The following is a 23,786-nucleotide window of genomic DNA, read 5'->3' on the forward strand; positions in this document are numbered from 1 at the left end:
CCTCTGGTTGACGGTGACTGGGGCCCAGATTTTCCAGTGATCATGGCAGCAGTGGTCGTAGCCAGGAGAAAGCATCGTCATGCCAGGCGTGCTCGTGAGCGGATATTTCACCCTTTGGTTTACATGAGAGCGAAATCATTCGCGGACACAGGTCGCCAGGCCAAACAGTTCTGGCTACGCTTAATGACGTCAATGGTGACATTGAACCTGTGTTCTTGGTGCAAGGCCACCCTTTGTACTTTGCCATATGGATAACTGCAATTAGACGCAACGCAGTCCATTCTTTCTGACTTCACCTGTCAATACGGAGCGAGTCTTAGAAAAACAAGAGACATCCTCAGAAACAGATGAAAGAGGAGGGGGAGTTAACAGATATTTAGAATAGTTATAATAGTTATCATTTCAATTACATTGGTTCTCTTTCAATCAAACATCAAACAAACTATTGTTCTTTTTTTTTTTTTGCTTGTTCCCAATTGTATCCGGCCAATTACCCCACTCTCCCAAGCCGGCCCAGTCGCTGCTGCACCCCCTCTGCTGATCCGGGGAGGGCTGCAGACTACCACATGCCTCCTCCCATACACGTGGAGTCGCCAGTCGCTTCTTTTCACCTGACAGTGAGGAGTTTCACCAGGGGGACGTTGCGCGCGCGGGGGAGGATCACGCCATTCCCCCTCCCCCTCGAATAGGCGCCCCGACCGACCAGAGGAGGCGCCAGTGCAGCGACCAGGACACACACCCACATCCAGCTTCCCACCCGCAGACACGGCCAATTGTGTCTGTAGGGACGCCCGACCAAGCCGGAGGTAGCGCGGGGATTCGAACCAGCGATCCCCGTGTTGGTAGGCAACAGAATAGACCGCTACGTTACCCGGATGCCCCCGAAAAGTATTGGTCTTGCAACTGCATTTATAACGTTTTAATTTACTCAAACCTAGCTTAACCATGTCATGTGACATGCTACTTCAGCACACTTTAACAACCAATATTACTGGGACCACTAAAGAAAATTGCAGATGGACATTTAATACCCAGGGATTCACATTATAGACACTACCACTGAGTATCCCTGTAACAAATTGGCCCCAATTTCGAACACTGACCATAGACGGCCCAGCCACATACCAGGTTTTGACCTAGTCTTGTTATACTATAATGAAAGCCCAAGCACCCCCAAGGGTCCCCTCATACCTAAGTGGATGACCTTACGTCTGTAGGTACTGTGAGCTACTCTGTCTTTTAGCACGTGTTTTTAAACACTCATAAAACGTGTTGAGACATGTACCCTGGAAGATGCCCTCGGAGGATGCACTCATGCTGACAAACGAGAAAAAGATGAGGGTTTGATTTTTGCTGCCTCTCCCTTCGCGGAGAAATAATGAGAGGGAAATTGGGACCGTGTGAGTTGGTGTGGTAGCAGGCCAGCTGCAGTGCTGCTCGGATTATGCAAATGCATTTAGTGCCGTTTCCTTCAAATAAATTGTTACCACTAATATTTTTTTCAGCTTACTTTAAGATGTGCTCAGAGCCTCGGCACCGGTTTGTGGGGTTAAAGGGATTTCGTTGGTTTTTTTCTTTCCTGTAGCAAACTGACAAATGAGAAAAATCGCCATGAATGGTGTAATCATAATAAACACAGGGCTGCGGACTGGAATGCTCCTGAACATTAGCTGCTTCATAACCGGGCTGACTTTGTTTGGCCTCTAATAGACGGGTCATCTACGTGATTTAGATGGAGCAAAACTCTTAGTCTCCTAATGAGAGCCTCTTACAATGGCCCACTTTGCATCTCCACGGCCCCAGTCAGTGTAAAATATGGAGGCCCTCATCATAGAACAGGAGCTAATTGCTGCAGATTCATATTTTAAGGTTTCTTTATGGGAGACATTTTCAGGCCTCGGATTATTTTCTATGAGAAGGTAAAAATGTTAAAAAGAGTTTTTTAGAGCTTTTGAACACTAAATGAATGATGGAAAATACAGTATCGGAGTCAGGCAGGGGAGAGTTGGGAGGTTATTGTGATTTACAGCGGAGCTACCGGGGCAGTTTGTGTGGCAGTGGGGTGTGGTTTGGCGTCGTCTGGGAGCGGGGGGAGCAGTGGCTCACGGGAGAGCAGACGCAACAGGGAGGCTGAGGTGTGCCTGATTAAGATTAACACCTTTTCGAGCCCCTTCCCCAGGTGGGGTGAGCAGACTGGAGCTACCGAAGGGCTCTCTTCTTTGTTCCAAGAGTCCAGCGACTGAATCTAGCACTCACTGCCTGATGTGCCGGCTCGTGATTAGGGGCTTCCAGATGTCACAATCCTGCCCCCGTTGCCATTTGCTGGTTGCCATAGGACTTAATCCGGGACGTTAGGGTGGATTCCCTTTATGGATGACACCTGCACGTGACTTTGTTTAATGTGGGGAGACTGGTGCACAGACAGCCACCACATGGTCCTTCACAGATCTGGGTCAGGATCCAGTGGAATGGAGTCCAAGATGACTGGGGCCCATTTCTGCTGCCTTCATCGGCCTTCCCAGCCATTGTGATGCTTCCTTAAAGTCAGCCATCATTCTCTGCCTGTTCCACCGTTGAGGTCTTGGATGGATTGCTCTTTGTCAGGGACCCCCCCCCCGACCTTACCACCATGAGTGACCCTACCAGGAGTGTACCTCCAGAGTATTGCTCATGGGATCTGAGGACCATGCAAGCTTCTCCACCATGACAAGCTGACAAGTCCCAGAGAAGATGAGTGATGAAACATTTCTCTCAATAAACGTTGTGTCGCTAACAGAGCCATAGATATGAGTGGCTCTTTTGTGTACCGATGTTTGGCCGCGCCCGTCGTTATCGGAGCACAGGAGAGCCACTCATATCTATGGCTCTGTTAGCGACGGGCGTTGGTAAACATCGAGACACAAAGAGCCATGGACATCTATAGCTCTGACAACGACCCCAAGAGGATAAATTCTGAGTCTCATCACCAGCCAGTCAGACTAGCTTGGTCTAGTCAGAAAAGCACGAACTGAGGAAGCCTCTTGGATGAGAGGCGAAACGTCTCCACGGATATATACCAAGTCCAGTTGCACTTGATTCAACTCCTTTGGATAACCCGTGTGTATTCTATGTCTGAAAACTCTGGCAGTATGAGACCAAACACATTAAGAAGACACTTAGAGACATTACACCCCAGTCATGTCAATAAGCCACTCGAGATCTCTCAGAGAAAACGTGGCGCATACTGTCAGCAGGAACACTGCTTTGTAAAAGCTGCATCAGTGAACAACAAAGCACTAATGGCATCATACAAAGTCGCATACAGAATTGCCCAGTGCAAGAAACCACACACAATAGCAGAGGAGGTCATACTTCCCGTGGCTTTAGATATGGTGTCAGCTATGTTTGATGAGGCAAGCGCCGCAAAATTGAAGGCTGTCCCTCTGTCCAATGATACAGTTGCAAGACGTTTATGCGACATTTCAAATGACCTTGGAAGAACAACTCATTGACAAGCTGAAAGACAAACGTCTTTCAGTTTTTCCACTTTATTGCTGCCAGTAGCCTCGTCCTTACCAGTGGACAAGGCTACTGACAGCAATAAAGACTGCTTGTTTATTGCTTATATTCGCTTTGTCACATCAGAGTCACTGTGTGAGGATTTGCAGTTTTGCAAGTACGTCCCAAGTAGAGCAGCAGCTGATGAGCTCTTGACTGTTAGCTGACAGAACATGGGCTGAAATGGGAGAATGGTGCGGGCGTTTGCACGGATGGTGCACAGACCATGGCCGGGGAAATGAAGGGATTGCAGGCACTAATAAGAGGGTCTCGCCAAATGCGCAACAGGCGCACTGTGTCATATACGGAGAAGCGCAAGCATCAAGACAGATTAGCCCTGACCTAAATGGGGTTTTGACCGATGTTGTTAGCGTGGTCAAGTCTCTGCACTTTGTGAGGAGATGGGAGCTGAACATTCAGCTGTGTTGTTTCACAATTCAATTCTGGCTTGAGAGGGAGTATCCACTCATAGGACAGAGGGCTGTGGGCCTTCTGCTTCCCTTCGCCACATCCTGTCTCTGTGAGTTTGGTTTTTCTGCTGTTGCCTCACTTAAAAGAAGCTACAGAGCTCAACACTGGGCATGACTTGGGAGTGGTAGTATCAAGCCTTCAACCCCGTTTTGAAAAGACGTGCAGTGCAAAACAGGCTCATTGCAGCCACTAATGCGGTGATAAGACTTGAGCGCTCACAATTGACTTCCTCGTCGTTTTCCCCAAATAGCTGCATTTGTTTTTGTTTTTGCATAGATTGAACTTTATTGTTATTTTTCTAGCAAAGTGGTTTTTAAATTTTATTTTGTTTTTGAAAAAGCACAGACTGGCGGAGCAATCTAGTGACAAATGTCACTAAAAGAGGTTTGATAAAGTTGAAGTGGAACTAGCGTTTGTTATTTGCACAACAGAAATTGCTGAAAGAAAAGTGAAAGGAATGTTCATGAACTTGATGTTATTTAAATAAAGTTAAAACTTGACCCATTTTGTCACCATCCTGTTGGGGCGAGGGGCGTGAAAATGTTTCTTCCTCCAAAGGGGGCATGACAGTTTGAGAACCACTGCCTTCAGGGAGAGCCAGAACAGAGCTCATGAAGAAGCCAAGTGCAGTTGATGCCTTGTTATTACTGGCAGCACCCAAGTACATTATCTAGTAATAAAATATTTTAGTTGAAGTGCCATACATAATGGAATAAGGTAATACTATGTTCAGCCACGTTATACTTGGTCTTGAAAAAAAAAATCCATGTCCAATCTTTACCTTTAATGAATAACCATCAATTCCGGTGAAGGTAACAATACCATAACTGAGAAGAAAATATATTTTCCGGAAGATGTATCACCACTGAAAATTATACACAATAATACAATTGTACATTGTGTACACACAAGATTATGTTGGTCAATTTCTGACCAGGTATTTCCCAGGATTTCAAGGTTTACATTCATTTACCATCAAACTCGGAGCAAATGTACTCGTGTTACATTTATAGTCAATTCACTCCAGAATTTCACGTGTTTATTTTCATACTGTACAAAACATTCTTCTCTGCATGAGTCTACTTTCAACAAACCATATTGAAAAAGTAAAAAAAAAAAAAACTTTTCTGAATACCACAGGGCACTTAGTTAACAAAGATGGGAAGCATCTTCAGCGATATTGTCCTCAATATTAAATGGATGCTTTACTATGGGGTATATGAGACATCTACCATCACTTTATTCAATAATTCCTTCATTTATTTCCCACCGCCCCAGCTAGGACTGTGATTTCACTGGAGACAGTTGCAAAGGCTTTAAAAAAAAAAAACTCACTGTCTCGGTATTCAAGATGATGTTCCTGAGTTGGGCTCAGAGAATTAAGTCCAATTATTTGTAAAGGCACAGACAAGACACCTAGAAACACTCTGCAGATTATTATTGCTTTAAGAGACAACATTTATGCGTATCACTTAACCATATTCTGTTGAAAAAAAAAATGCACACACACCTGATAAGTTTGTGGTTTGTATCCACGTGGACCAGTGAGTTGGGAACCTTTTTTTGGGGGGGGTTCCCCCCCCCTTTTCTCCGCAATTGTATCCAGCCAATTACCCCACTCTTCCAAGCCATCCCGGTCGCTCCTCCACCTCCTCTGCCGATCTGGGGAGGGCTGCAGTCTACCACATGTCACCTCCGATACATGTGGAGTCGCCAGCTGCTTCTTTTCACCTGACAGAGGAGTTTCGCCAGGAGGATGTAGTGAATGGGAGGATCACGCTATTCCCGCCAGTTCCCCCTCCCCCCCGGAACAGCCGCCTCGACTGATCAGAGGAGGCGCTAGTACATACTCATATCCAGCTTCCCAGCCGCAGACACAGCCAATTGTGACTGTAGGGATGCCTGACCAAGCCAGAGGTAACATGGGGATTCCAACCAGCGATCCCCGTGTTGGTAGGCAATGGAATAGACCACTACGCTACCTGGATGCCAAGTGGGGACCCTTGACAGAATATATTCTGCTAGCAACACAGCCCAAACATGCCATTCTCTCCAAGATTCCTGCAGAATCTACCCTATGATGGATGCTGAAACCTGCTCCCATCTGACACGGTGTCCCCATAGCTTGCAGTGTGCCCTTCATCATTCTGTAGCCTATGTGTGGCATCCTCAATTTAACTGCTCTCACAAGGTTGTCCAGCTCCTCATCTGTGAGATTGCTGTATAATCCCTTCACCGATAGCTGATGCATCCACCAAAAGACGGTCCTTTTGCAGACACCCTGTATACAGCGGTGTCTGCAAATGGGCCCACATGCAGCTGCATGTCAATGAGGTTTTGCAGATATTCTTTAGATATAACAAGTTTCGGCTGACCCCTACCACCATCCAGAATCTCTACAAATGTAGAAGCTGGAGGACTCTGCTCCACATGCAAACGAAGAATTCTCAAAAAGTAAAATAAAGCACGAACAACATCTTGTGGCAGTACTACTACATTAGCAAGAGAGCATACAAGTCCCATTTCATGACTTAAAACAAAGTGTAAATAATCCAACTACACAGGCTGACATTGCAAAACTTCCTGAAGCCTTCTCATTATTCTCTCCATGAGCTGCTTCCCAATCCAAGGTGCCTGTAATTAACATTTAAAAATGATTACTTGTGTGATGACACATTTATCAGTGCTCAAGTTGTGTAGATTAAATGAATCATACTGCTATTAGTTAATCTACCTCAGATCTGCTCTAAAGCAATAGAAAATTTGAATTAGCGCATTAAAGTCCATGTCACCCTAGATAATTTAATGAGAAATATTAGCAACTGTGTCTGACATTCTTGTGTAAGAAGTGGGGTTGTTGTGAAGCGTCTAGTGTGTTTGTGTAGTGTTCTGTGCCAGTCACATCTCACTCTCAACCTTCACCGCTGGCTAACAGAAATGCAAACAGGAGAGCCGAGCACATAAGTCTCTCCCTGCCAGTACACAAGTCTCTCCCTGCCAGTACACAGCCGCTCCAATAGCAATTCCTATGTAGCGCCACCTCGTGGCGACACACGGTAACTGGGTACACCTTGGACCCTGGCTGAACTACAGAAAATCAACATCTACAGTGCTGTTGTTTGTTGTTTTTCTTCCCCTTTTGTATCCGTCTAAGTGGGAGAGTACCACTGGCATCGTGTGTGGCTGCCGCTTCTCCCTCTCATGGCCTCCCCTTCCCATCCACCCCTGTATGTCTGTGTTATGTTTATCTGTTGTCTTGTTTCACCCCGTTTATTGTAAAGTGACTTTGAGTGTTAGAAAAGTGCTATATAAGTTTGATTTATTATTATTATTACTCAATTTAAGTTTAAAAATAGTTTCATGCTTCCACATCGTGAGCCAGAGCTATATATTTCCGGTGTGGGGAGATGGCAGCCTCGCCCAGTGCTGACTATGCAGTGTCTTTGTCCATGTCTACATCTGAGTTTGTGTCATCGTGTGACCTTTACGAGGGTTTATGTCTGTGATGGTCAATTTCGTTTGATGGCTGGGAGAGCTGGTGTTGGATCGGCTGCGAGAGCGGGGCAGGCTAAGCTAACTGCTAGCCCATGCAGATCAGCAGATCCAATAACACCATGAGAACACCGAGGGTGGTCTGGCGGCGGCCTCGCCTAGCATTGATGTGCAGTGTTTTTGTCGTCGTGTGGAGTGCAGGGGAAGTGTGTTGACGGTATCTGGCTGGGAAGGTAGCGCTGGTTCGGCTGAGGGAGCTTGGTCTGCTGCATCCTGTGGGCCCAAAGACCACGGCCCTGACCGGAGCTGTGCCCAAAGAGGAAACACCGAGGGCGGTCTGACAGTTCGCGGAAGTGGGGCAGGCTAAGCTAACTGCTAGCCTATGCAGACCGGCAGTTCTGACAGGCATCCTGGCTGGCGTTTGGTCTCTGGAAGGTGAAATTGTTGAATTGTGTTGCAAATTTACTGATTGGACTGTGTTGTTGATTGTGTGTGTGTGTGTGTGTGTGTGTGTGTGTGTGTGTGTGTGTGTGTGTGTGTGTGTGTGTGTGTGTGTAGGTACACACAGGGTGTTGTGATGCGTCTAGTGCAGCAGCGTGTAGTTGGAGGGAAGGTGCATGTGTTCTTCCAACCCGCTTGTGTCCCTCCTGCCCTTAGCTTGCTGCCGCTGGCTAGCCTTTGTGGCGAATAGGGAAGCATCCTAGCGTGTAAGCCTTCCCTTGCCAGTACATAGCCTCTCCTTCACCAAGACTCCTGCCAGGCCTCCCCGTGGCCACACATGGTAACTGGGGTCTTGCGGCCCCAGGCTAACTTGGCAGGGGATCTCGGAGCAGCAGTGGGCCCCAGAGATATGGTGTGCAGGCCCACCCTGGTGGACACGCCCTGGCACCTATCAACCACTGCCCCGCTGCCTTGTGGGTGAGTCTGGAAGACATAAGGCTAAGGGAGCTTATCCCAACAGAAAAGCAAGCTGTGGCGGCACGCTTCGAGGCGGTTTCCGAAAAACTGGATTTCCGGCAGCCCCCTGCAGTTGTGTGGAGGTGCCGGTCGTCTAGGGATCCCCCTTGCCATCAGAACCATCTCCTCTACAATCAAGTCATGTGGCGTTGGGAGAAGCGCACCCCCCATGCCACTTTAAAAACCATCTCTGCGCAGGTATCTTCTGCTATCTGAGTCCCTGACCTCACAAAGTCTGGCGGTGATGGAGTATCCAATGACGGGAGCAGGTCTGAATGAGCTGGGAGCTCTTAGTTGGAACTCTGCACGCCAGCGGCACAGGGCAGCAGTCGTTAGCAGCTGGGATTGAGTGGCAGCTGTTTCCGGCAGACCCCTGTGCGTCTGAGCAGCCCTATTTAGGGACCGCACTGCTCACCCCTTTCAGGGAACGGCCTAGAAAAGGTGGCCCAAAAATTGCCCACTCAACACTGCGCCTGGGCAGGAAACCACACCTGCCGGGCCATTCCACTATACGGTCAAAAAACAAACATTATACCACTAAGATTTGCAGCATGGAACATAAGAACAGTCCTGGAGGTCAGCCATGGTACGGACAGACCTCAACGCAGAACAGCACTTATTGCTAGTGAGCTGAGGCGCTATTGTGTGGATGTGGCGGCACTCAGTGAGACCAGGCTCCTTGAAGAGGGCTCGCTCAATGAAGTAGGAGAGGGCTATACCTTCTTTTGGAAAGGATACACCCTAGGAGGTCAACACATCCATGGAGTTGGTTTTGCAATTAAGAACAGTCTCTTACCAAAACTCGAAGAAACACCAGTGGGCATTAATGAGCGGCTTATGACTCTCCGTATACCCCTTGCAAAATGTCGATACATCACCTTGATAAGTGCCTATGCTCCAACTTTACCATCTCATGATGAAGAGAAAGATCTCTTCTTCCAGGCACTCGATGATATACTCATCAACATCCCAAGGAGCGACAAAGTCATTTTGCTTGGTGATTTTAATGCCCGAGTTGGGAAGAATATGCAAAATTGGAATGGAGTGATTGGCGCCCACGGCATTGGAAAAGTCAACCCCAATGGCATAAGACTTCTTAGTCTGTGCTCGGAACATGACCTCACCATCACAAACACCATTTTCCAACAAAAGAATAAATACAAGGCATCCTGGATGCATCCCAGATCCAAACACTGGCACCTGCTTGATTATGCTATCGTGAGGCGGGTTGATCTTAAAGACGTGCTCCTTACAAGAGCTATGCGAGGAGCAGACTGCTGGACAGACCACCGTATGATCCTGACAAAAGTCAGAGTACATGTCCGACCCTTGAGACGCCAATCTGGGCCAAAAAAGAAACCACTCCACTGCACCAGACTATCCAACAGCGACACCCGAAACACCTTCCGTCGTTCTCTAGCCGACAACTTAGTTGACATTGAACAGCTGATCAACTCAGAGTCTGGGATGGATGAAAAGTGGACCTCTCTGAGCACCACCCTCTTTGACAATGCAGCCCAATCCATTGGCTTCAAAACCAAGAAACATCAGGACTGGTTTGATGACAATGCCGGAACGATCTCCACCCTCCTGGACAACATGCATAAGGCACACAGAGCTGCCCTCAGCAACCCACTATCCCAACCTCTCAAGAAAAAATGGCAAGACCTCCGCTCTGAGGCCAAAGCAACTCTACGGAAACTGCAAAATGAGTGGTGGATTTTGAAAGCCAATGAAATCCAGGCTCATTAAGACATGAACGACACGCATGGTTTCTGTGATGCAGTTAAGGCCATCTATGGCCCCAGAAACTGCTCCCTGACACCCGTTAGGTCTGCTAATGGAACAAATCTCATCAAGGATCAGGCCCTGTTAGTGGAGCGGTGGGCCGAGCATTTTAACACCCTGCTCAACCAGCCTACCCCAGTGGACTCAACTGTACTGGCAGAACTCCCTCAACAGCCTACCTTGCAAGACCTAGACCTCCCACCATCTTTTAAAGAAATCCTACATGCAGTCAAGACCCTGAAAAACAACAAAACCCCTGGACCTGATAATATTCCAGCTGAAATCCTCAATGAAGGAGGCTACCTCTGTACGAGGACACTGTATCTCTATATCCTTGAGGTGTGGAGTCGCGAGTGTGTCCCCCAACAGTGGAAAGATGCCAACATTGTGGCCATTTATAAAAACAAAGGAGACAAATCCATCTGCTCCAACAGTAGGGGTATTTCACTGCTGGCCATTGCAGGAAAGGTTCTAGCCAAGATCATGCTCCGCAGACTAACACTCGCAATAGCCAAACAGGTCATACCAGAGTCACAATGCGGCTTCTGAAAGGATAGAGGGACCATTGACATGATCTTTGTGACACGCCAGCTCCAGGAGAAATGCAGAGAACAGCACAAGGATCTATACATAGCATTCGTAGACCTCTCAAAGGCATTTGATACAGTTAACAGGGCCCTGCTGTGGCAAGTCCTGAAGAAATTTGGATGTCCACCCAAGTTTCTTACCATTCTTGGACAGTTTCACTCAGGAATGATGGCCCGAATGGTAGTGGGGAACCGCAGTTCTGAGCCCTTTGGTGTGCAGGCTGGAGTCAGACAAGGCTGTGTGCTAGCCCCAGTCCTGTTCAATATCTTCTTAGTCTCTGTTACAACACTGTTACGAAGGAGGCTGGAGAAGCAGGCTGGAGTTACCATTGACTTCAGGCTTGATGGTAACCTATTCAACATCAGGAGGTTTCAGGCAACCACCAAGTTGACCTCTGAGACCATTATTGAGCTACAGTATGCTGACGATTGTGCCCTGGTAGCTCACACACCAGAAGCTCTACAAAACACTCTGTCGGCAGTTGTAACTGCATACAGGAGAATGGGACTGATTATTAACACCCAAAAGACAGAGGTAATCTGTCAGTTGACTGCCGGCCTCCCAAACCACCCAACAACCTTCACAGCAGAAGGGCAACAACTGGCCACTGTTCCTGCCTTCAAATATCTGGGAAGTATGCTATCCGACACCTGCAAAATAGACGATGAGATTCAGCACCGCCTCAAACAAGCCTCAACATCTTTTGGCCGTCTAAGGAGAAGGGTTTTCCAAAACAGCAACCTCAATCTCCACACTAAAGTGCTTGTTTACAGAGCAGTGTGCATCTCCACACTACTCTATGGATGTGAGGCATGGACCATCTACAGCCACCATCTCAGAAGCCTGGAGGCCTTCCATGTAAAATGTCTCCAGAGGATCCTTGGCATTACTTGGGAGGAAAGAGTGCCACACACAGAGGTGTTGGAGCGGGCAGGCAGCTGCAGTGTGGAGTCTACCCTAAAACACCATCAACTCAGGTGGCTTGGGCATGTTATTAGCATGCCCAGTGAACGACTCCCACGAAAAGTCCTCTACGGCCAACTACGCCTTGGTCAACGCACTGCTGGTGGGCAGAAGAAGCGGTTCAAAGACCAAATGAAGACCACACTAAAAAGATGTCAGATCAACCCCTCTTCTTTGGAGGAACTTGCTTTCTGCCGCACAACCTGGCGCTCTCACATCTCAGAGGGAGTGAAGTACATGGAAAACCAGCGCACACAACACCGTGTAGCAAAGCGTGCAAAGAGGCATGCTCGCAAAGCTACCCCTACCCCCTCCAGCACCACTTTTACATGCCCGGTCTGCAACCGCAACTGTGCATCCAGGATCGGACTATTCAGCCACCAAAGGACCCACAAATAGAAGAAGATGGTCATCATCGGGCACGATGGACAACCAGCAAGCAAGCAAGTGTGTGTGTGTTTCTTGCTTTGTTCTCACTGGTTTTGTATGTTTTTGATGGTGTCGTTTTTGGGAGGTTTTGGATATGTGTTTTTGTCTTTTGTGTTGCACTGCTGTGGGCTGGGAGAAACGAAATTTCATCTCTTTTGTGTGCGCAAGTACATGAATGAGATGACAATAAATTGTTCCTGATTCCTGATATGTACTGCAGATATGTGCCACACTATATTAGAAAGCCAAATACATAAAAAGCTAAATGGGCAAACAAATGTTAATTAATGTTACCGTCAACTATTGGAGTTGTGAGTCTACCATCTCTCTCCACTTCAGCAACACCTCCCCTGACTGAAGTAATGTGCGGGGTCTGTGTTTGCCGATTCTGCTGCTGATGTGACTAATGAATGCTGTTGTGCTGGGATGTGATGCTGATGAATATTTTGCCTTCGCACATTTATGAGGCCTTGTGCAGCAGCAATTACATTGGCCTCAAACTCCTAGGGAAAAAAGGCATCACAGGGCTGCAGACTGAGCTACCATTAACCGCAGGTTAGCTAACTAACACTTATTAGCTAACATTAGCAATTGTTCCAGCAGACCTCTGTCAAACCAGCATAACGTCAGTTAAACGTTTACTTTAACCCAGCCCGGTCTGTGATTAACAATGACAGAGAGAAACAGAATTATCAGAATCAGAATACTTTATTTATCCCAGAGGGGAAATTGAGTAATTACTTGTGTTTCGAGAACTAGTGGAACTAAATGCAGTAAAAGTATTGTGGTGAGCCGGCATGGAAGAATGAGCTAAGAGGCAGAGATCGATCTCTTTTTAATCACAACTCCCATGTCCCGTATAATGCATGACCCCGGGAGTACTCTTATTTATACAATGGCCAGAGCAGACCAGAACTGACAACAACAAAGTGATGCCCCCCCCGATGTCCCTACTGGCACTATCAATCTAAGTCGCGGTCCTAAGGTCATTCAGTCAGTAATGTCCTTTACCCAGTTTAAGTCCGACCCCCAAACAAACAACACAATAACCAAATCATGAACACAACATTCAAAGACATAAATGTATCATTTCAACTGTACACCAACAGTCCCATGAGCCAATGCACTCCCCCAGTGAGGGGTCAGTCATCCCCATCACCCAATACCTAGTTGCCCAAAAGTCCAGGGTGTCGCCACTGGCAAACAGACCGCCCAATGCATCATGTGTCATCGGCCCTCTTCTGCTGCACTCTAGAGCTGGCCTGGGCCCGGCGGGCGCAGCAAGTGCGGCAGTGTACGTGCAGCTCCATGTCTCGTCAACAGCCAGGCCAATACAACTGCCCCCCCGGTGGTGGTGGAGGGTCTTGGCATTCCCACAGTGCCCCGCCCCCACCAAGCCATGGACCATCTGGAGAACCTGGGAATGGAGCACACGGGGCATCAGTAGCCACAAGAGGTCACTCCCTTGTCTGGGAGCTTGGCACCTCGGTACGTCAACCTGTCGTAGAGTTCGAAGTTGCCTAAGAGTGGTAGGCCTTTACCTCGGGCCGCAGCGCTGACACCTCTGTCCACTTGGGGCGCTAGCCCATCTCCAGCCAGCCCCTCACTAGCGCAAGGGCCATGTCTGCCTCCTGCTGCTGCCTCAGTTGCTGTGTGTTCAGCAGGAACCACTTCTCATTGCTGGCAGTCTGGCCGGCCACCACTGTTGGTGTCATCTGGCCCCATTCCTCCCCCCGCTGGCAGCAGCGGCACTCCAATGCCACACCGAGGCTCTGAGCCTGCTGAACGATGGCTGCTCAGTGACTGGCTTGCTGGTCCCTGAGCCTGCTCCCTTGCATAAAACATGCAAAATGAAAGTCGCCGCATGTCACAGCAGCACGACAAATTTGTATTATTTGTATATGTATAAATTTGTTTATTATATTGCAATCGCAGAAAGAAAGCAACAAGAAGAATATAGACCATGGCTCATCTGTCAAGGCTGAGCACATTTGCTACATCCAGGTGTCCTCTGATGAAGAAGTGGACTGCCTGGATTTCTGGAAAAGGCATGAAAGGTCTTCCCAAGGCTCTATCTTGTGGCTATGAGACTGCTCACTGTTCCTGCCACCAGTGCACCAGTGGAGAGGGTATTTAGTAGGGCTGCACAATATATTGAAAATTTACCTTCATCGCGATATCAACATGCGCGATATATGTATCGCAAAAGATTGCTTGAACTGCGATAAATGGTATATGCAGTTTGTGTTGACTTTAGTGCTCCCTTCTGGAACAAGGCGGCAGTGCCACTTGGCTGTTTCTGCCTCGGTAACAACAAAATATAATGTAAAAAATAAAATTCTAACATCAGTTACTCACTCTGCAAAACTGGTAAGACATCAATTTTAAATTGAGACTGTTACGTAATCATTTATAATACAAACTCCTAGTAGCTGCTATATTTAAATAGGCCTAGCTGTTCTGTTAAAGTGATGAAGACACCGTATTGCCATACAACCAAGTTGGTGGTATTTGTTCATTGTCAATATGGCGGCTGTAGCCGGGTGCACTTTTTTCAATAAAATCATGTTGCTGGAATGGAAATAATGCATTTCATTTTTTTTTATTCAGTGTGCATTGGCTGTTCATTGTCTGGGGTCTGTGTTAGCAGCAAACCTAAAGCAGAAAGGCATTAAAACTGTATATATCAATATTTGTTTATTTATTGCGAGTCATATCGTCGTTGCAATATTCAACAATGTTATCGCATATCGCATGTTTTCCTAATATCGTGCAGCCCTCGTATTTAGTCATGGAGGCCTTATAATGCACCCTCACCGAGCCAGGCTTAGTGCAATGACACTGTCAAGCTTGATCTTTTTGAAATGTAACCATTCTGAAATATACCCATGTTTTGTGGCCCATACCCGGTGTATTAAGAGAAGGTCAGCTAGTCTGATCTTATTGCAGGCTTTATCGTTGTAATTGTTTTATTTTATTTTATTATTATTGTCAAATATTTTGTTCTGGGCGAATTATTTCCCCTCATTTCATTTTTAACAAGTGCCTGCACATTGTTTTAATGACAATAAATTGAATTGAATTGAATTATCTGTCATCAGTTTTTGTTCCACCATGGTTGAGATCAGTTCACTTTCAATTCAGAATTTTTCTCCAAAATGTAAACACTAAGAAATGTTAAGCATGAGAAGGTTGTGCTATCCAGCCAATAAGTAAATTACTGATAATTGATGCTCTTTGATAATTGCTGCTCAACAAAGATGAACATCACCATGTATCCTGTGTGTGCAGAACAAAAACAAAACAAAACAAATGTTGCAAAATACAGTTATTAACTTTAAAGGAACGCTTTCATTGTGTGGTCTTTTTCATATTGCATTGCAGTAGCCCGTTTAAAGTGATCATATACAAAACAACTAATCAATGCTGTTACTGTATGCTAATAGATAAAGGAATGATGCTAATGCAGTACATGTTTTGAATTCTTTAGATATAGCAATGCAGTGTTATAAGCAGACCGGATGGCATGCAGCAGTTGATAGAATGCTCATTACAACCATAAGAGACTTGATTTGGACTTGTAACCAATGACCTACTTCTTGATCTCTAGCTCAAAGACTTGAGACTTGACTTGGACATGCAAAAAATGACTTTGGAGCATCTCTGCCTGGGAGAGTAGCAGGAAGGCATTAGGTAGGTTTTTACATGAGAAAGCAAAAGGTGCTTTAATCAGAACTCAAATCTCTACCATTAAAGATATAGATGCCCAACTTCTTTTTTCTTTAAGTTTGAAAGAAAATTAAAAAAATAATAATGTGATGATGCATCTCCAGCTTCCAAATGGGGCAAAAACAACTGATCCATCGGAGATGAGAAAGCTGGCCATAGACTTATACAGTGGCCTATTCAGTGTGGAAAACTTTGACTCTGACTATGTGGAGGAGATACTGGAGAGACTGCCTCAGCTGGGTGAAACACAGATAGCCTCGCTGGGGTCCGCCATCTCCTTTGGTGGGATGTTTGCAGTGAAGCAGCAGCTCAGCTGTGACAAAGCCTCTGGAGTTGATGGACTTTCCTCTGAGTTTTACAAGATGTTCTGGATTCTAATTGGACCAGATTTAATATGAAGTATTTAAAGACTGTTTAGATCCTGGGGCTTTACCTTTGAGTTGTAGTAGGGCTGTCCTAACATTGTTACCAAAAAAGGGAGATCTTGGCTTACTGAAAAACTGGAGACCGGTTTCATTGTTATATACAGACTATAAACTAATTGCAAAATGTCTTTCAAATAGACTCAAAGAGTGTATGGATACTGTTGTATTATATTGCAGCCAAACGTACTGTCTCCCTGACCGTACAATCAAGGATAATCTGTTTTTGATATGGGACATTATTGATATATCTTAGCTCCAAGAGCTGGACATAGGCCTGCTTTCTATAGTTCAAGAGAAGACTTTTGATAGGGTTGATCATTGTTGTCTTGATGCATGCTCAGTAATCCAGGTAAGAAAATCAAAGAAGGTTGAATCAGTTCATCAGGATACAACTTTTATTGACAGATACATTTCTGTCACTAAACATTGTATCCAGATGAACTGATTCAACCGTCTTTGGTTGATCATTGTTATTTGTTCAAAACACTTGAGAGTTTTGGTTTTGGGGAAAATTTTTTTTCATGGATCAAGTTGTATTCTGGAGCCAGTGTTCTGTTAAGGTAGGCAGTGGACTCAGCCAACCTGTTTCTCTTCAGAGAGGTATAAGATAGGGTTGTCCCTTATCTGGAATACTTTATACCCTGGCCATCGAGCCTCATTTAATTCAGCTCAGGCAGAGTCTCTTAGGGCTACTCTTTTCAGAGAACGTCACTAATTCAGTTATTTTTATCAGCATATGCTGACAATGTCACAGTTTTCATAAAGAGTCAACATGATGTTACATTTCTCAAGCAGAAATTTACCTTATATGAACAAGCTTCTTACACAAAAGTCAGTTGGTCAAAATCTGAGCGTTTATTAATTGGGGAGTGGAACAATAAAGAGAAGCCAACATTACCAGCAGGCTGCGGTGGACCACAGAAGGGCTGAAATGCTTAGGTGTCTTTCTGGGCAGTGACCGCTTTCTGTGCAAAAACTGGGAGGGTTTAGTTGAAAAGATCACTGCCCGATTGTCTAGATGGACTTAGATCCAGCCTCAGTTGTCCTATTGTGGGAGAGTTTTGATTGCTAATAACTTGATTGCCTTGATGTTCTCGCACCGGTTTACAGTTGTAGAACCTCCAGACATGCTTATAAGAGAAGTACAGAAGAGGCTGGTGAACTTCTGGGGAGGTTTTCACTGCACCAAATCTGCTGTATTGTTCCTACCAGTGTTAGAAGGGGGCTAGGGCCTGATTGACCTCCACAGTCGTATCACAGCTTTTCGCCTCCAAACTGTTCAGTGACTATTATATCACAAACAACACGTTTGGAGTGAAACAGCATCTGTATTGCATCGTAGGATTATGAACCTGAATTATGACAAGCACTTGTTCCCTCTGGAGCTAGCTGGCATGGCATTCACTATGACCCCTTTCTATCAGGCTGTCCTCTGAGTTTGGGGAACAGTCTTAAACACCAAGAGAGATGACTACCCAGATCTATGGCAGTGTTGGGGAGGAACCCCTCTTCTATAACCCGCTGATACACTGCAGGATGCTCAGCTCCGTCAGTGTATGGAGAGCCTCATAAGAGCTGGACTGACTAAGATAGCATGTCTCAGATCAGAAGGACAGTGGAAAATGGGTGACATTTTGAGCCAAGAGACTCGTTTTAAATCTCCTTGTCTAATTGAGAGGCTGTTGGAAGTGATCAGTGCACTTCCTGGTTTCTTCAGAGAGGCACTCGGAGCAGAGTGTAGAGTGGATCAACCAGTTATGCGGCTTGTTTTTCCATCTTTGTCCATCTATGCTGCAGTGGAGGAGCAGGGGGAAGTGGACGGGACCATTCTGTCTTTTAAAACACCATAACTACAGGACTTCTCAAGAACATCTAAGAAGGCCTTGTATGCAGTGACTGCATACAAGGCCCTGCATACAAGGTTCTCAACAGAACATCACTAGCCGGTGTGCAGGAGTCAAATTGGTTGAGTATGTAAGGCCAGAGAGCGAGAGAGAGAGAGAGAGAGAGAGAGAGAGAGAGAGAGATCTCAGAGATCGTATACGCAATCTACCAAGGTAGCTAACAAAAGAACCCAAAATGAAAATGGCAAATGAACAAAAGAAAATAGCCAGTCCATCTAGCAAGCTCATTGGGGATCAGTGTGCTCAACTGAATAGCGAAGAGAAGGGTTAGAGTCTGTTATAGAGAAGAGAATAGTTAAGAGAGGGATATATAGAGGAGTGATATAGTGAAGAGAATAGCGACTGTACCACACTCTTCGCTGCGCGCCATCTTGCCTGCACGGCCGCAGGCAGCCTCTGTCACAAAAACCTTTCGCACGCACACACACACATACACACACACACACACACACACACACACACATGGGCACTCCACCTTTCAGTGCCCACTCACACACATTCTTAAAAATATTCACTCCTATCACTTGTTCGAATCCCACTGTTACCTTCAGCTTGGTCGGGCGTCCCTACAGACACAATTAGTCGTGTCTGCGGGTGGGAAGCAGGATGTGGGTATGTGTCCTGGTCGCTGCACTAGCTCCTCCTCTGGTCGGTTGGGGCGCCTGTTCAGGGGAGAGGGAGAATAATGTGATCCTCCCACGTGCTACATCCTCCTGGCGAAACTCCTCACTGTCGGGTGAAAAGAAGCGGCTGGCGCCTGCACGTATCAGAGGAGGCATGTGGTAGTCTGCAGCCCTCCCAGGATCGGCAGAGGGGGTGGAGCAGCGACTGGGTCGGCTCAGAAGAGTGGAGTAATTGGCTGGATCCAATTGGGGAGAAAAAGTGGGAAAATTCCAGAAAAAAAAAAATCCACTCCTACACCAATACAATATTTGCTACCTCATATCACCTTTTGTGCCTTGATTACATTGCTGCTCATCATTAATTGTACCTGATCAGTATTAGTTATATAATTAGTGTTGATTAGTATTAGTCCATTTTTAATTTATTGTCTTAATAAATTGTTTTAATTGAAATAACTGTTGTCCAGCCTGTTTTGTGACAGTACTCGGTAATGCCATCCTCTGCAAATTAAAGTACTCCAATTGGTGTAGTGTTGATTATTCCATCAATTTTAGCAGTTTATTTATCAATTCTTCTTCTTCTTTCAGCCTTTTCCCTGTTTTCAGGGGTCGCCACAGCAGATTTTACAGTTTCCATCAGGACCCTGTGAGGGCACAGCACCAATGTTGGCCGTTGTTAATGCGGGCCTCGCCTGATCCGGTATGGTCTTGTCAATCCGCATACTGATTTGGCAAAGTTTTATGTCAGATGCCCTTCCTGACAAAACCACTAATCCTATGGACAGGGGCATGGGTAAATTATTTATAATAATAATAGTAATAATAATAAATGGATGATTTAATTATGAATATTAAACATCAAAATTAGTGGTTAATAATTTTATGAGACTGACTATGAGACTGATTTGATTGATTATTCCATCAATTTTAGTAGTTTTATTGTCAAATATTAAACAACAAAATCAATGATTAATAAATGTATGAGAGTGATTTTATAAGACTGATTTGTTAAATCTGTCTCACCCACAAGGGTAATGATGGTTGATCATTATTTTGGCATAAAAATACTGCCAACATTCTGAGTACACAGAAACTACTATGCAAGCCCCCGCAGCTTACTTATGAGCAGAATAATTGCATTGGTCAATAGAGGTCAGTATGGAATTCCTGTTAAGATCAAATAATTAATATCACATCTGGCTACACTTTTCAAATACAAAGCATCTTAAGGAGCTATGATTTATTGCCTTTAAAGAAAAATCTGTCCAAGTAGGCTGTAATCAGTCTAGCTGCATTCCTTACACATTTGCACCAATCAGCCAAAGCATTAAAGCCACTGACAGGTAAGTAAACGACATTGATTATATCTCGTTACAATGGCACCTGTCAAGGGGTGGGATATATTAGTCAGCAAGTGAACAGTCAGTTCTTGAAGTTGATGTGTTTGAAGCAGGAATAATGGGCAAGTGGGCAAAAATCTGAGATACTTGGACAAGGGCCAAATTGTGATGGCTTGACGACTGGGTGGAACATCTCCAAAATAGCCGGTTATATGGGGTGTTTGCAGTATGCAGTGGTCAGTACCTACCAAGAGTTGTCCAAGGAAGAACCACTGGTAAACCGGTGACAGGGTCATAGGCACCCAAGGCTCTTTGATGTGTGTGGGGAGCGAAGGTTGGCCTGTCTGCTCCAATCCCACAGAAGAGTCACTGTAGCTAAAATTGCTGGAAAAGTTGATGCTTGCTATGACAGACAGTTGTCAGAACACAGTGCATTGCAGTTTGCTGCGTGTGGGGCTGCTAACCACAAACTAGTCAGAGTGTCCATGATGACCCCTGGCATCAGAACTGGACCATGGAGCATTGGAAGAAGGTGGCCTGGTCTGATGAATCACATTTTCATTTACATCGTGTGGAAGGCCGGGTGTGTGTGCATCATTTACCTGGGGAAGAGATGGCACCAGGAACCACTATGGGAAGAAGGCAAGCCGGCGGAGGCAGTGTGATGCTCTGGGGAAATGTTCTGGTGGGAAACCTTGGGTCCTGGCATTCATGTGGATGTTATTTTGACACGTGCCAACTACCCAAAAATCATTGCAGATCAAGTACACCCCTCCATGGGAACGGTATTCCCTGATGGCTGTGGCCTCTTTGAGCAGGATAATGTCACCCTGCCACACTGCAAAAATTGTTCAGGAATGGTTTGAGGAACATGACAGAGTGTTCAAGGTGTTGCCTTGGCCTCAAAATTCCCCAGATCTCAAACCAATTGAGCATGTGCGGGATATGCTGGAAAAACAAGTCGGATCCATGGAGGCCCCACCTCGCAACTTACAGGTCTTCAAGGATTTGCTGCTAACGCTTTAGTGTCAGATACCAGAGGACACCTTCAGGGATCATTTGGAGTGCATGCCTCAATGGGTAGGAGCTGTTTTGGTGGCATGAGGAGGATCTACACAGTATTGGACAGGTGGTTTTACTGTTTTAGCTGATTGGTGTACCTTGCATATTTCTTGTAGAAATAGTAGAAAAACAAAGCATTTCATGTTGCAGCACTACTTTATCTCGGATTTTAATTGTAGGTAGTCTCTAACTCATATCTGCTATGTTGAAGCACTAATTTATCTTAGATTTTAATTGTAGGTAAGTCCCTAACTCATCTGCTTGCCTTCCTTACAGAGGGTAACAATTCAGATGCAGTTGAATGTATAGCTGTGTATTTCAGGTCAACTTTGTGTATGTGTGTCTGTTTGACTTTTCTCAACCAGTTGAAGTGTTAAACATACAAAAGAGTCAGTTGCAACACTACAAGTGCAATATATGTAGTATTAGTATGTAAGCTATACCAAGTTTATCTTTTTGAATATGAGCAAATATAATGATGTAAATACCAAATGCTGTAGTGCAGGGTTCCCCAATTAGTTTTCCCCAAGGGTCAAATTATGTGATGCATGCCAAGCCAAGGGCCAACACGTCCTGGTTTTGTTTTTGTTTTTTCCCCCATTGCGCCAGTAAAAGTTGTTTTATATGCAGATGTTGTTGTTGCTATTATCATTATTATCAGTGGTAGTAGTAGTGATGGTAGTAGAAATAATTTAGGCCTGGGATTCTTAAAGCCTGTCTCGAGGGTCACAGAAGAACCAAAATGCACTCTTAAAGTCCAAAACCAACCATTTAACTATGGACAAAAATAAACGGATGTTCATTCTGGCCATCAGCCACAGCCCACTTATTAGGATTCAGGGCTGTAAAGGGTTTTGTTGCAATGATATGCTATATGTCAAGATGTAGGACCTACCTACATTTCTTTTTATAGTAATAATACATCACTAAAAGCTCTAAAGCAAGTCATAAGTGTTTAATACACGGATGAGCAACATGATCCAGAAATGGCCAGTGCGGGTGCAAGTCTTTGTTCCAACCAAGCAGTTGCACACCTGATTCTATTAGTCAACCAATAGTCTTGTTCCAACCAAGCAGTTACACACCTGATTCTATTAGTCAACCAATAGTCTTGTTCCAACCAAGCAGTTACACACCTGATTCTATTAGTCAACCAATAGTCTTGTTCCAACCAAGCAGTTACACACCTGATTCTATTAGTCAACCAATAGTCTTGTTCCAATGAAGCGGTTACACACCTGATTTTACAAATCAAGGTCCTTAGCAAAGACTTTTGGTTGACTAATAGAATCAGGTGTGTAACCGCTTGGTTGGAACAAGGCCCTGCACACACACCAGCCTTTTCTGTGTCATGTTGCTCATCCCTGGGACTCTTAACAAGTTGGCTGAAACCAGATGTAAAATGTTCCATTTGGTTTTATTTCGCTTGGATGCTGTAACAAATAACAGAGCATCAACTTCATTGTCATTATTCCTGACATCAAGCCAGCTTCATGGCTTACCATCAAGCTATTTTGCCCTGACAAAACAAACATGCATTGGTAGAGGTGGCAGTTTTTCCACTTTTCTGATTTTTGTTTTTATTGATTTAAAATTATATACTAGCAACAAGATATTTCATTTACTAAATTTGGAGTGAACCTTATAATAAAATGTCATTAAAATGTATTGTGATCTTAGGGTAAGGGGGAGACCAGGGAATGGAAACGCTTGACATCGCACAATTCATGTTTGCCACACAGAACAGGAAGAGCGAGCGTTATCTCTGGAAAGAGATAGAGGTTAGTTGTGTTTTAGTTGTATTTTTCAGTCTTGACATCGTTGACTGCATAATTATCAGAAGTTCTAGAGTGACGGGTTGGAAGGGTGAATGTTGTATTCAAATTCTGTTGCAAATTAGCAAACAGTGGGTTCATGTTCTGTCATAGGATTGGAAACTGATGAGGTTAAAAAGATGGGTTGGATTCATGGGTGGCATTCACAAAGATTGATTGGAATCATAAAAGCATTAAAAACAGTTAAAATCGACTACATGGTTGAAAAAAGGTTAGAATGCTAAAGGAATTTGTTTTGCGTTGCTTGCTTTGTTCCATGTTGTGCAATTTGAGCTGTGCTAATGTTGAACTGTGATCTACAGAGTGGTCTTGATCTGCTAGTCTGAGATGGATTGCTTCTGTCTCCACCCACTACCCTAAGGGAATGCACGGCAATTTCCTCACTCCAGTAAAATACTTGTTGAGCGGCCACCCGTCATCACTTCTGTGATTATTTCACCCCTTTTCCAGGTATGTTGTGGGTTATAAACCGTTGATGTGACTTTAGTAACTTGCTAGCATGTTAAACGTCTTCAGAGATTGTTGTTGTGACATTTTGAGCAAATTAGAGCCGAATTTTGTCGAGAGTGGTTAAGTGTCTGTATGTGTGTGTGAGAGCGCGCGCCCCCCCCCCCCCCCCGTCCTGTAACTGCCTGATCCGATC

The sequence above is a fragment of the Lampris incognitus genome, chromosome 4 (assembly GCF_029633865.1).
Source record: "Lampris incognitus isolate fLamInc1 chromosome 4, fLamInc1.hap2, whole genome shotgun sequence".
NCBI classification, from domain to species: domain Eukaryota; kingdom Metazoa; phylum Chordata; class Actinopteri; order Lampriformes; family Lampridae; genus Lampris; species Lampris incognitus.